This window comes from Cyanistes caeruleus, chromosome 4 (assembly GCF_971803275.1).
Source record: "Cyanistes caeruleus chromosome 4, bCyaCae1.hap1.1, whole genome shotgun sequence".
Taxonomy (NCBI): Eukaryota; Metazoa; Chordata; class Aves; order Passeriformes; family Paridae; genus Cyanistes; species Cyanistes caeruleus.
Window position 1 is genome coordinate 20,193,986 of NC_141704.1, and position 14,534 is coordinate 20,208,519.

At 38.1% G+C, this 14,534-nt stretch overlaps 1 long non-coding RNA gene across 3 annotated transcripts; it reads right to left on the reverse strand.

Annotated features, from left to right (window-relative positions):
- Nucleotides 1-2,593: 2,593 nt before the first annotated feature.
- Nucleotides 2,594-12,474, reverse strand: LOC111922980 (uncharacterized). Of its 3 annotated transcripts, XR_015286203.1 has the most exons (7): nucleotides 12,295-12,474; nucleotides 11,998-12,144; nucleotides 11,758-11,837; nucleotides 11,330-11,434; nucleotides 8,070-8,119; nucleotides 7,463-7,577; nucleotides 3,502-5,082 (listed from the first exon to the last, which is right to left on the reverse strand). It is a non-coding gene; the product is annotated as an uncharacterized LOC111922980 (long non-coding RNA). The 3 variants fall into 3 exon arrangements; XR_015286202.1 differs by lacking the exon at nucleotides 7,463-7,577 and having other exon boundaries at nucleotides 2,594-5,082; XR_015286204.1 differs by lacking the exon at nucleotides 7,463-7,577 and having other exon boundaries at nucleotides 2,594-5,082; nucleotides 11,998-12,078; nucleotides 12,295-12,457.
- Between the last annotated feature and the right edge of the window lie 2,060 nt (nucleotides 12,475-14,534).

Below are 14,534 nucleotides of genomic sequence, written 5' to 3' on the forward strand. Positions count from 1 at the left end.
AAAGTTTCAAGTTTGATGGCTCATTTCTGATACTGATGCAGTTAACCAGATTACTCTTGGTCCACTCAATCCCTCACAGCTATTTTCCCCTCATTTTCTGCATGTGGATTTATTCTAAGGGGAAGGATGAAGTGACACAGATCTCTGAACAATCCTATTGTAGTTTAACGACCTAGTAGAGTATGTGTCTCCCTACCTTTGTTTCTGGGAGATAAGTTTGTCCCAAGCCATTTGGATTTGTCCAATTATGAAGAAAAAGGTATGTGACTTTAGAAACACTTTGGAATATAACAGGTACAGAGCTGTTACTCACGCAATAGTTCTGCACAAAAATATAACCTTGTTGGTTTAAATGACAGTTTGTAAAAATGACTCACTCAGGCCTTTACTCTGCAGACAGGTCTGAGTGAATGGATACTTGTTATACTTGTATATATACATATATATATATAGGTAGGGGGGTTTTTTTGTCTCTCAGAGCTAGATTTTCATAAAGCAGGGATTTTAAAAACTCATCTCCTTCAAGGGCCTTGCACCCAAAAGAAATAGTGGATATTGAAGATTCTAAAAGGTTATCTCAGGTTTTCTTCTGTGAAAGAAGGCAGGAGATGCATTTCCTCCTTAGATGATATATGGGGCTTGCTTCTGCTGCTGGACTTCTGTATTCTTACATCTGCTGATACAAGTAATGGGAAGTAGACTCTCGTGGAGCATCCTGTGTACTCTGCTCTAGTGGCCCATAATCCACAAAAATTTCTACCTGTTCCAGTGTGCAGATGTGGGCACAGAACACCATGAATACTAGCTTGCTCTGTTCTCAAGACCCATTAGGTATTTTGTTTGCAAGCAAGCATTTAGTTATGTGTGGACACAGGTTTTAAAACTTTCTGGAAGAAGAAATCTGGTGCCTGTTCAGGACCTCCTTGCCTGCCCAGGCTCTGCCTGCACAGGCTGGCTCAGCCCCAGGCAGAGAAGAACATAGCCCTGTGGAAGTAGCATGCCACAAGAGAGCAGGGTCCGCTGTGCTACAGCCACAGGTGGCAGCTGCCAGTGTCAGGGATAAAGGAACATATAAATCTTTGTCATCTTGGTTCCTTGCCTCATCCTCAACTCTACCCTTAGAGTACAAATGCTGTCAACATATTGCAGTAAATTTAAAGCAAGAGGTATTTCTCCCCCAAGCATGATTAAGAAAAATATCTGGGCAACTTGACCGAAGCTTTTTTACCACAGGAATAAATATTTGCTGAGAGAATGCATTGTATCAAGGGATGGTATTGATCTTAGTATAACATGCTCAATTGTTACATATCAGGCTTTTAAAAATAAATAAGTGAAAAGAAATTTGAAATTGTCTTTATAAAAATGAGAACAAATTACCACAGACTGTTTGAAAAATGAGCTAGGAGAATGTGACAAAACATAGGGAATAACACTAAACAGTGAGTGTCAAGCCAATGGAGAGGAATTCGACTGTGAGAAACAGTTGCTGAGCATGTAAATAAAATTATAGATGATTAGAGATGGAGCGAGAAAGAAAATAAATATACACAAAGACAGCATGAATAGCTGCATGCCAGCATGCAGTCAAAATAATATGAATTGATCACACACATTTCAGACAAGCCATTCCTCAAATGTCAGAAAAAAATAGCACCCTAATGAACATAAAACACATATAGCCCACTTACTGCACTCAAACTGTAAAGATATGGGTCTAAACAACGTCTAAAAACCCAAAGATGATAGATTCTACACTTCCTTAGGCAATCTACATCAGTATCTGGGATCTTCCTGTTAAAAAATCCTCTCTGTAGTCTAGCTCAAATCTTCTTTGCAACAGCTTTCTACATTTCATGCTTTATTTTTATGACCTAGTAAACAATTTTTCTTCCTTCTTTGACTCTACCTAATACATATTGAAAGTCTTCAGTATACATTAAAGATCTACAGTGCTTTTCATGTTTCTTATAAGTCATATTCCTTGAACTATTTTTATGCTTATAGATTATTTTTTTTCTGGATAATTTTGCTTGAAACACAATGCCAAAACCTGGCCAGTTTTCCAGCTAGTGATTTACCAGAGTTGAACTGAAGAGAAATATTCTGTCAAATCCATGTCCTTACTTCACCATTTGATACTTTGCATTTTCTCTCTGACATTTCTGACACTTTCTCTGCTTGGCATATACTGTATGTGCAAGAACCTTTTCTTCTGTGTAGAATGTCACAAGCATTTCATAAGAACCTGTGGCCTTTTGTGCTTGTCTGAAAGGCAGTGCAACCCAGAACCACATTCAAAGCTGAAGCCAGAATGCAAAACTGCCAAGAAAAGCATAACATTGATCCTACCTGTTATGTCTTCTCAGTCAAAGAGCTTCCTGCACTGAAGGCCATAATATTTTAGAGCTACAAATGGACATTTCAGCATCCATTTATCCATCAATCCATCACTTCTGGAACTCATTTGATCTTTTAATTTCCAAAGTATTTTGTGACAATGAGACCCACAGTTTACCTGTAATTATTAAGATTTTGTAATGTTTACATTGCTCCCTGATAATTTCCTTAAGGGCTTGATAGTTTTTGTGAGCTTAAAAAAATTAATAAACACTCCTTATTCATCTTATTCAAACCATTTGCAATTTTATAGCTCTATATCACCTCCCTATCTTCTCCAAGCATGGAAAGTCTTTTTCTTGCCCCTTTACAGAAGCTGCTGCTCTTCTCAGTGACTGTCCCTCTTTTGTAGGATTTTAAAAAAATTCTCTAACACCTCTTTTCAGAACACCTTATTATGTATGAAGTATTCAAAAGGAGGACCAGGATGAGTTGACAGTGATAAATGGGATTTTCTGTTTTGTTCTCCCTGTACCTAGTAATTTCTAACATTCTCTTCATTGTTTTTTCCCCCACCTCCAGTGGTTTCAGATCTCTGTCTGAAAGACAATAGATGCCACACTTTGAGACAGCTGTTATATATTTATAATTATGGTATTTTTACCTCATGTGAATGTTATTATACTTGTCACAATTTTATTTGGTTGTTTTTACTGAACAGACGTCCAGTATTTTGAGATCTCTGTGGATTTCTTTGCAGTCAGTTTTATGTTTGTCTAGCATGCATAATATATCACCTGAAAATTTTGTTCTTTCACAATTCCCTCCTTTTCCATATGGTTATGACTATTTTACACATAAAATATTCTACCTCAGATTCTTTGGGGGATGTCCTCTCATAGTTTCTTCTTACTTTAAAATCTGATTATTTAACCTTATTATTATTATTTTTATATCTTATTTATAACACTGTAAGTTATTTTGGCACCTTGGATAAGAATATCTATGAAAAAAATATTTAATAGATATTTTAGACAGGTATTTTATTTCCTTCAGAGATCTCTAACAGATGGTAAAGCATGACTCCTAAACAGAAGTTCTGCTGGTTGTCTGTCAGTACATTGCATTTATCTACGTATTTACTTGTATAATACTTAATTAAATAGAAAGAAAACTGATTTATGAATCAGCAGTATCTAGAATTTCTCTTGCAGCCTGTTATAAGCTCGGTGTAACATTTTTTAATTGTCTAGACCATTGGTCCTAAGAGGCTGATTTAAATCACAGGTTATATATTTCAATACTACTGCTCAGTAACCTCATGTTTGAATTTCTTTACAACTCTGGGTTGATAACCATCCTATCTTTGTTACTTAGGATGGTTAATTTAAGTGGTTTGTTTTAAACAATTTTTTGTTAATATTTGAATTGAGATAGTTCCTCAAATTAATCACTCATAAAGAGTGGTGCTGAGAATTGATGTGACCTTCTCTTCAGTGAAAACTGATGCAAAGAATTAGTTTAGCTTTTTCTGATATTATTTATGTTTGTGTTGAGTGCTGCTTGTGATTACAGGTCTGTTGCACTAATGGTCTGGTCAGCTGCTTCTTTCCATTGTGATTAAGATGTCTGTGAACATTTATCTAGGGCTTCATAATAGTATTTTTGGACTTTTCTGTGATTATACCTTTAGCATTATAGAGATTCTTCATCTTGTTTTTTTCCCCCTCTTTTGGACATGAATACATTTTTTTAGAAGTTATTCTGTATTCTAGCATCTTTCTTTGTGGTGGAATCACAGCAATGTTATTTTGGTTTTAAATGCTTTTAATGCTCTCAATGTCACCCAAGTAGAGGGTATTTATTGACATTTGGCGTATTGCATGATATTTTTGTAGTCTCCAATCCAATGTAAACTTTTTTAAACTTATTCTTTCAATTTTTTTTTCCTCTAAAAATTAGAATGTTACTGTTGAAGAAGTCTTGTCTCATTTTCCCTATAGCCTTTACAATCTCAAGATAGGCTATTCACTCCTGAATGCTGGAAATCTTAACAGCATGATAGCAGAAAATTGAAGACTGTCATTATTATAATTTTTGACCTCACTAATTTCTTCATCAGTTTGTGGTAATTGTTACCATTCTGGTAATATGATAGACTGTGGCACTAATACTGTACTTCTCTTTGGGAATGTAATTCACAGAGGTTCATGTACACACATACTCTGTAGCATCCTTATCTAATTCCTCAGCATTATTTTTTAATTACTAATGCTTCCCTCCACCCACACAGTATCCATTCTTGACTAGAGCAGAATTTCATATTTCCAAAATTGAAATATGCCTTGTGTCAAGAGGATAGAGCCAGGTTCTTCTCAATGGCGCCAAGCAATAAAACAGGCAAAAGGCAAAACCTGATGCATAGTAAAGTCCACCAGAACATGAGGAACAACTTATCTACTGCGTGGGTGATTGACAACTGGAACAGGTTGCCCACAGAGGCTGTGGAGTCTCCCTCACTGTATATATTCAAGAACTGTCTGGACACAATCCTGTGCCATTCTGGAATGAGCTGCTTGACCAGGGAGGTTGGACCAGAGGAACCACTGCATTCCATGCCAACATGACGCATTCTGTTATTCTGTGGTTCCTTTTGTGGACTGCTCTTTGAATTAATCAGAATAATTTTCAGTTCTCATGCTGGCTTTCTGCAAGCGTGCAGATCCTTCAACTTGAAATCATCTATAAATTAAACAAACATAACCAGTTATGAATAAACATACTTAATGGTATTCAACCAAGACAGGGTCTTAAAACGCTTTTCTAGTTTGATAGCAAACTATTGATAAATTCTCCTTGCACATGGTTTTCTAATCACATTAGCTTGCCTGTGAATGGAAATGTCACATAAGGAAACATAAAAAACCTTCCTGAAATCCTGCTGGATTCCACTTCTCTGTTTCTTGAGGCCTATTACTCATTAAGAAGGAAATTAGGTGACCTGTTATGGCTACTGCTTGGCAGGTATAAGTACCTTTTACATATCCCCATTATCCTCTAAATGCTTAATAATAGTGTCTTTCACTACTGGCTTCATTATCTGGGGGGAACCAAAGGTAAACTGTCAGGTTTGTTAAATTCTCCTCTTACCTTTTTCCTCTCCTTAAAAATATAAATAGTGAGTTCATCCTATCCAAATGCTTAGATCTTATAAAACAGAATGCGTTAACACCAATAATGAATTAACAGAATCCAACTATTAGTTTGCTGTTCAATGGCCCAGGGCTACCACAATCCTCTATGGGCTGTAGCTAATTTCTTTGCACATAATGCACTGAACTCACTAGCTCTCTAGGATGAAGTCTGTGCTACATAGTCTATGAGACAGTAAAAACTGTAAGACAAAAAAGTTTACTGGACTAGTGATAAGACCAAATTCACATGGTTTTCAGAACCATTCTATACTGCTTAATACTATGTGATTACTAACTCTGCAGTAGTTTAAGGAGACACGTTATAAGCATAGTAAATGACATAATTCACCTGAGAGGCAGCTGGAATGGTGCTTGGACAATATTTGAGTAGCCAATTAAATATCACATACTAAGTTAGCTTGAAGGAAATAACAGAAATCTTGCCAAGCTGATGAATGAAAAATGATAATCTGCTCACCAACTTTTTCTCTAACACATTAAAAAATACAATTAGTAGAAGTTGTGGGATAAGAAGTTTTAACAAGAGCCATGATTGACAAAATATCTTGTGCCAAAATATCTTCTGCCAACCTCAGTCCAGTTCAGTTTCATTAGCAAAAAATTCATTCACTCAAGTACTGTCAAAATGTGGAAGAGAAACCCAGTAGGTCAGCATCAGAGCAGATCAGTCCTGCTCATTACAGGGATTGATTCTCTGTTTGAGGTTTGATTCCTTGGGACTATTTGTCATTGCCATCCATATTCAACTTGAATGGAGGTTGCTGAAATATATTGACACAGATATAACTGCTCTCTTTTATTGCTGAATAGTATTTATTAGAATATACTGAATAATATACTGAATACTATTCATGTAATCACTTATTAATTTTCTGATTCCTGATCCTTTAGTGCATATCTTTCTTACACATTTGTGGATTTTTAACACTGAAATAGGAGCAGCCTTGTGTCACAATCTTGTCTGTCACATTTGCTGCACATTTTCTTTTACCCAGAATCGTGTTGTGCTTTATATCTCCCAATTTGTACCTTTAGTTAATTGTATTGTGCATTGGACTTCCCATTTGTACCTTTAGGTTATTGTCACTGACTTTATTTTGATGAATGTGTCCTTTATTTTGGACTTACACTCCAAATTAGGCATGTCATGTTCTGCCATCAAAGAAACAAATCTAATTTGCAGAGCAAAAGTAAACTGCATTTAGCTTTAATGTAGTGGAAATCAACAGGTTGTCTATCTCTTTTTGCTTTTCTACAGGTTTTGCCTCCCTTCCTAAGGAAGCAAAATTTACTCTGTTGCACATTCTGTCAGTGTAACTTGCAATAAGCTTTGGAACCTTCTTGAAAATTTCAACTGATTTTGACAGTGCTCAAGGTCTCAGTGTTACAATATTCCCACAAGCTGAGTGGAGCCAGGCAGAGTGTAGAAACCCAATCAGTCTCCCACTGAGGGCAGAGCTGTACCACAATTCATTTATATGGATATTCTCTGTCTTAGACAACGTAGACTAGTTCATTAGATGCCTATCACCAGTTTTCCTTAGGTCATGAACCTTTCATTTTTCTCGTATTTCATTCTGTGATTCATCATCTGTAGTCCTTCTTTATATAAAAGAGTAATTTCTATTGATTGGGTTAATTGTACATTGCATTTCTACAAATACTTGTTCTTGGTACTTTTGATGGTATTATTTCTGGAATTCAGCTTTTTTTGTTTGTTTGTTTTTGTTTTTTGTTTTCATGGCATGTCCTCAGACAACTTGAAATATCTGCATATGTTCCTCAATGTTGAGTAGTATCTTGCAAATTTGCTTCTGGAATCATAATATTTCAAAATTTGAAATGTTCCTATTGCCCTGCAAAATACGACTTGATTTACATACAGACACATATATAAAAGAGCTTACAAAAATAGTGACATCCTTTCGAATAGAAATGTTGTTATTTCTGGATTTTCTATGCACTTTTGCTCTGATTACACTCAGGACTCGGATGTTTATGTTTACGCTTCCTTGCTTTTTACTACAAAACCAAAGAAAACGGTCAGCAAACAGGAGATAGCCTCATTGCAAGTCACAGAACCCCAGGAAACCTGGCTTAATGAATTCTACTGCTTGTTCTTTCCTTCTTCCTCCCCTTTTCTGATACACTTCTTCCTGTCAGTCTTGTCTGCATTAATTTTAAGCTACTGCACCTTACTGCATCCTTTCATTCTGAATCTTTCCTGTGCCTTCTTTCTCCCCTCTTCTCATGAATCTGTCATTCTCCCTTTCCTTGTCTAGGCCTCCCTCCAAAAATATTTCTCTCACTCACCTCTCTCACTCTACAGCTTCCCATCCCTCCTCATGCTATATCCACACAACTGTGTGCAGACATACACCACATATGTACACATAGAGAAACAGAAGTGCATGTCCACATTTCTGCAAGACTTTCCCCTCACCAGCATATTTTGAGATAAGTTTAGGAACATGGTCCTTTTTATTTTCCTCTGAAAGACTTAAAAATTCTTACATCTTCTCTTTACGCCTCTCTCTTCAACAGTCTAGATTCTTTGCCTCCACCTACATAAGAAACAGACAGCAGGCAACACTTTATTTGAAACTTCACTAGATTCATAATTAGGAATAGGTTTTAAATACATTAATTGGTAGAGAACATGATCATCTTGTGAATCAGCACGCTAGACCAGGTCTGCATTTGGCCCCAATTTGCTTATCCAGATGCATTATCTTCCATTTCCCAGTGCACATCACAAAGCCTTAGAATATATATGCCTCAATTAAACGATTTCTGAAAGCATGAAGCTCATTTTGTGGCATATCTGTATATGTTTTGTATTAATCAGATTAATCAGGGATGAGATCATGAATTAAATTAACTTTATGTTCACTCTACAGGAAGAGTGTACAGGAAAAAATCACTGGACTGGAAGAAAACCGAATGCGGTAAGAAGATGCAAATTCATTATATAATACTGTAAGCAAATCTTTCATTTTTCCTAATATATTTTACTAGATTCTTTCTTTTGTTAAGTAAAATATCTGTCCTGTGAGAAGCATATTTGGTTTTGTTTTTTTACCCAGCCAGGCACATAAGCAAAAAGGTGAGAATATTTACACAGAATGATGCCTTTCTTAAGAAAAGGTATGCAAGACAAATTATTTTAAAGTGGCAAGTCATGCAGTACTCGTTAGTGATCTGTGAGGAGGAAAGAAGAATACTTGAACTTCTTGGCTAGTTGAAGCTGAGTAGCCAACAGCATATGTCCAAATCCCACTTAACACACCCAAACTATATTAATTCAATTAGACCTTTTCTTCCCTTGTAGGACAGGGTTACTGACTGCACAGATCTGATGATGCAGAATGTCTTCCTGGGACATTACAATGGTCACTTCTTGTCACCTCAGTTGTTTCCAGATGCACAGACTTTTCTCAGAAAGAGGATTTGCTCCGTATGCTCTCTAACTCTCCTGCCAGAACCTGCTGTCAGAAGGTGCAGCACTGAAATGGGTAGGCTGGATTCCAGCCCGCAAGCAGCCTTGCCGATGACTGAACCACCAGCTCATACTTTCCACAGAACTGCTGTAATCAAAAGCTAAATACTTTTAGGCCATAAAATTTTTCCTGCCTCTGTGTGAAGCTGTGTCACTGTGCAACCAGGAATCAAAGCTGAAGGGTGTAAAGGGAAAACAACAGAATAGGTTGAATCCATGATCAAATGATGACAAGGACCTCCAGGGAAGAGATGCAATGCAAATTGTTCCCCTTGCTAAACTTTATAGTCATGCACCAGAAAGCCCAGAAGGGAATTATACCTCATGAGAAGTCTAATTAATTATGAGTTTTAATAACTTTATAAACAAATGAATTATGGGTAAGACAATGCACATAGCAGGTTTTTTTTTATCCCAAAAGGGTAATGAAGCTTTATGTTAATTGGGGAACAGAGCATGAAGATGCAGCTCCTTGTTAGATTGGAATACACATTGACTAAGATTCAGAATTATTCTAGCCCAGGGATTTTCTGTAAGATACTGTCAAGGCTAAGGTATAAGAATAGTGTAAACATTGCAATTATGCAAATGTGGATTTGATGCAAATATAACTGAATTTAATTTTAAGATTTCACCACAAACATGCGGCATGTAAGTATGTACAGTTTAAATTCTGTAAACAAGTTGCATTGGATTATAAAATCATATCATGATAACCAGCTCACATAATTTCATTTGTAGTACATAGAAAACTTTTAATGTACTTTTTTGATGTGACTGATACAGGAAAAAAACAACATAGAATTGTCTGAGTGATCTCACCTTTATCTGAAAGTTAATGTATCTGTGCTCTAAAGACTAGTTTATTCATTTCCCATTAATGCATCTTAGGATAGAAATAAACAATACTGGGAATTGCAACCAGAATTCAATATGGTTTTTCCCCTTCCTCAAGTTAAGCTCACTCTCAATAGAATCAGGCTGTCTTTTTAAATTTATCTACAGTCCCCAGGCTCTTGAATTCCTTGTGTGAATTGAATTTAACTGTGCTTTGTGCTTAAAAGGGGTCTCTAAGTTGTGATTAAGGATTTTGAAATCAAGGTATTCTACTTCCTTGGCAAGTGTTCTATCCATTTGGCCATCATGATCAGGGATGCTAACAAAGGAGTCTTAATGTGCCCAAATCATAGAATATGCTGAGTTGGAAGGGACCTATCAGGTCAATTGAGCCTAAATCCTGTCTCTTCATAGAACATCCCAAGAATCACACCATCTCCCTGAGAGTGTTGGCAAAACACTTCTTCAGCTCTGTCAGTCTTGGTGCTATGACCATTTCCCTAGGAAGCCTGCTCCAGTGCCTGTCCACCTTCTTGGTGAAAATCTTTCCTGATATCCAACCTAAATCTTCGCCAACTCAGCTTCATGCCATTCTCTCAAGTCCTGTTCAGTGCTTACAAGAGTGAAGAGATCAATGTCTGTTGCTCCACTTCCCCTTGTGAGGTTGTTGAACACCACAGTGAGGACTCCCCTCAGTCTCCTCCAGGCTGAACAGATCAAGAGATCTCAGCAGCTCCTCATCTGGCTTCTGTCTCAGAACCTTCAACATCCTCGTGGCCCCTCTTTGGATGCTCTCTGGTAACTCAGCACCTTTTTTAAAATGTGGTGCCCAAAGCTGCACACAGCACTCGAGGTGAGGCTGCTCCAGTGCAGAGCAGAGCGGGACAATCCCTTCCCTTGCCCAGCTGGCGATGCTGTGCCTGATGCTCCCCAGGACACAGCTGGCCCTACTGGCTGTCAGGGCACTGTTGACTCATCCAATTTGCATCAACCAGGACCCCCAGGTCCCTTTCTTTGGTGGTGCTCTCCAGCCTCCTGTTCCCCAGCCCATGCACACAACTAGAATTGCCCTGTCTCAGGTGCAGATTCTAGCACTTGTGCTTGTTAAACTTTATACAGCTGGTGAGTGTCTATCTCTCTAGTTTGCTGAGGTCTCTCTGCAGAGTTTCTCTGCCCTTGAAGGAGTCTGAATTTCTCTCAGGATTCTATGTCTAAAATTTGTTTAATATTGAGTTTCTGAATATACAGTTTTCATGAGATGCTTTCAGCAAGGACATTATATGAATCCACATCAAATCAGTAAATAGACTAAGAGCGATACATTAAGGAATGCTGGACTATCTGTATTTGCAGTGAAATGCTTTATGACTATGATTTGAGATACTTCTTGATTAACATATATTATACGTGACATCCCTCAGGGTTAATGCAACTTTACCTTCACCTCTGCAAAAATGAACTCTGTTCAATGCAGCATCGCAACATGAATTCACTCCAGCTCACAATTATTTTCTCCTGGGAAAAATGACAGTGAAGCCAGGTGCTTCATCCAGAACGCATCCCAAATACAGAAAAAAAAATGTTAGTGGTCATAGCATGTGAGGAAACATTTAGTAATCAAATCTTACAGCTTTTAGATGTACAAACAGATGGCAAGGCATCTCAGCAGGTGTTACTACCAGCCCTTTGGCAAGACAAAACCTCAGTGGATACTAAACCTACTATCAGAACTGTCTGAGATAACACTTCAATATCCTCAACCAAAAATGTAACTCCCTTGCTAGAATACTTCATGTATTTTGGAAGCACAATCCAGTAACTAAGAGAAATTGTCCTGAATTTTGCATATTTCAAAGCCATACTCACAATCAAGAAACAAAAAATAATTTGATCATCAAGTTGCAACAGAAGCCTTAGTTCAAAACTTCTCACCAGCTCCTCATAATCTAGAAGACAATGAATAAATAAGGATTCTGCTTCAAACTCTGCAAGTTATATTGAAAACATTAGCCAGAGAATGAAAGCTGAACTCAAATCCCCACCCCTAATAATATATTTTTTGCCTAGAATTTACATGAAATGGATCAAAAGTATTTTCATCCTTACCTTTGTTATATGCAAATGCATCCTGTACATTTTACACTGTATCTGGTTTCACTGTGAATTTCCATGTTCCCTGGATACAAGCTAATTATGGATTGTAAGAATTATATATTGTTCTAAAAATCTTTTTTCATTTTCATTGAATCATATCTACATAAGACAAAAAGAAAGTTATTATAAATTTCAATTATTGCTCATATTTTACAGAGGAATATTCTATCTTTTGAAGTCAGCCAACATCATATACTTGTTCTTTTTTTACACAATGAAACTCAAATTGGATCTAAATTCCAGTTTAACCTCTTGGATGAACAATTGCAGCAGTGTATTATGAAGTGAGTTTTATTGGAGTCTTTGCTACCCTGATCCAAATTTCTCTTATTCAATGGCCAGCTTCTGGCTGAAAGGACTCCACTCTGCAAGTACCCTCCTGAAGGCACCTCCTGCTAGGTCAGGTGGAACTGCCTGATCTGTGCTGGCAGCATTTATCAGTCCCAGAAACGCTTTGCACGTGACTGGCTGACTGGCCAAAATTTGGGTGTGGTCGTTTGCCCATGTTACTAATTAGTTACATTGCAAACTACATGAGGAGTTAAAGAGCAATATATAGATTAGGGTCTTCCACTCACACATTACAAGGTTAGCTAAATTACCAGGATTTACACATGCATGCAACAATGCCCATTTAAGGGCTTCCTTAAGTTTGGAACACAAAAGTGATGAAAATGCATTTAAAATAGAATAAGATTTCAGTTGTTTGGCCATCTTCCAAAAATATGCATTTCCACCTCCCAAAAAATACAGCACTAGAGAACTTAACCTTAGTTGGAATTTCTAAAATTGGAGAGGGGGAAGGCAGAAAGGCACATTTTGTATAGCCCATGCCATGGTCTTTTATGATGAGATGAGTGGCTGAAACCAGGGGGTGTCTGACATACCAGAGGACACTTTGAACAAGCTGGAGAATGTCCTGGCAGGACAAAGCCTTGCACCCAGGGCAAAAGCCCCCTAACAATGGTAGAGGTTGAGGACTGACTAATGAGATAGTGGCTTTGCAAAAAAAACCTGCGGGTCCCGGTTAAAAAGTGAAACGAGGGTCAAGACTGCAACTCTGGGGAAATTAAGACTAACACCTATACTGTGCCACATCAGCATCACAGGGGGTGAAGGCAGACGATTATTATTTACTTGCCATTTGCGAGGCCCCGTCTGCAACACTGTGTCCAGTATGGGTTCCTAGGTATGCAAGGAATACTTAGAAGATAGAAAATATCCAGAAGAAGGTAACCAACATGTTTCCAGGGGCATGTGACAGAGGGGGAGGCTAAGGATCTCAGAAGGGAACACTGAGATGACATAATCCAAATGCTTCAATGAATGGGGAGTTATCAAGAAGGAGGAACTTCTCATTTTTTTGAGATGAATAGGAAAAGGACAAGAAAGAATGGCCATTGACATTGTCTGGATTCCGGTTGCCCTCCAGAGCTGCTCTATCCCTTCCCTGCTCAACTGGACAGGGGAGGGAAAATAGAATGAAATCTCATGAGTTAAAGATGGGGAGAGATCTGTCACTGTCACAGGCAAGACAAACCCAGCTTGGAGAAATCAACAAAAGTCTAAATCTAAGTATGATAATGAGAACTAAAACGTATTTTAAAAGCACATTTTAAAAACACATTTTCCCCACTTTTTTTTCTCCCTCCTTCCAGGGATTAACTTTGTTCCCGTATCTTTACCTCCTCCCCAGCAGTGGTGTATGGGGCCAGGTGGTTATCATTATGGTCACTTCATCACATTACTTCTGCTGCTGCTTCCTTCTCAGGGAGAGAAATCCTTCCCACAGGCCACAGTTCTCCATGAACTGTTTCAGTGTGGGTCCTTTTTTTACAACAGGAACAAACTGTTCCAGCATGTATCCCCCATGGGATTACAAGCGCTGCCAGCAAACCTGATCTAGCATGGGCTCTTCTCTCCATGCACCTACAGGTCCTGGCAGGAACATGCTCTAGGGTGAGCTTCCCACAGGGTCACAGCCTCTTTTGGGCATCCACCTGCTCTGCTGTGGGGTCCTCCAGGGACTGCAGGTGGATCTCTGCTCCCCTGTGATCCTCCATGGGCTGCAGGGTCACAGCTGCCTCACCATGGCCTGCAAGGGAATCCCAGTTCTGGTACCTGGAGCACCTCCTCTCTCCCCATCTCCCTTTACTGATTTTGATATCTCCAGGACAGTTTCTCTCACATATTCTCACTCCTCTCTCTCTGGCCACAATTACTTCTGTGCACTAACTTTTGTCGCCCTGAAAACTAAAGCCTCCTGATAATGTTTTCATAGTTTTAGATACTTTCCCATGAAAGTTCTATAAACGTAAGTTGTTTATCACATTCCTTCTACAAAACGTCTTTTGATGGATGTTTTGCATGACCAGTGTGCTTAGGAAGGTGGTAACTTAATTATCCAATCCCTGGTCATTGTTGAGAATCTATAAATGCTGAAGTCAAAGAAAAAAGTTTCTTCTTTCCTGTTCAAACACAGAAATATT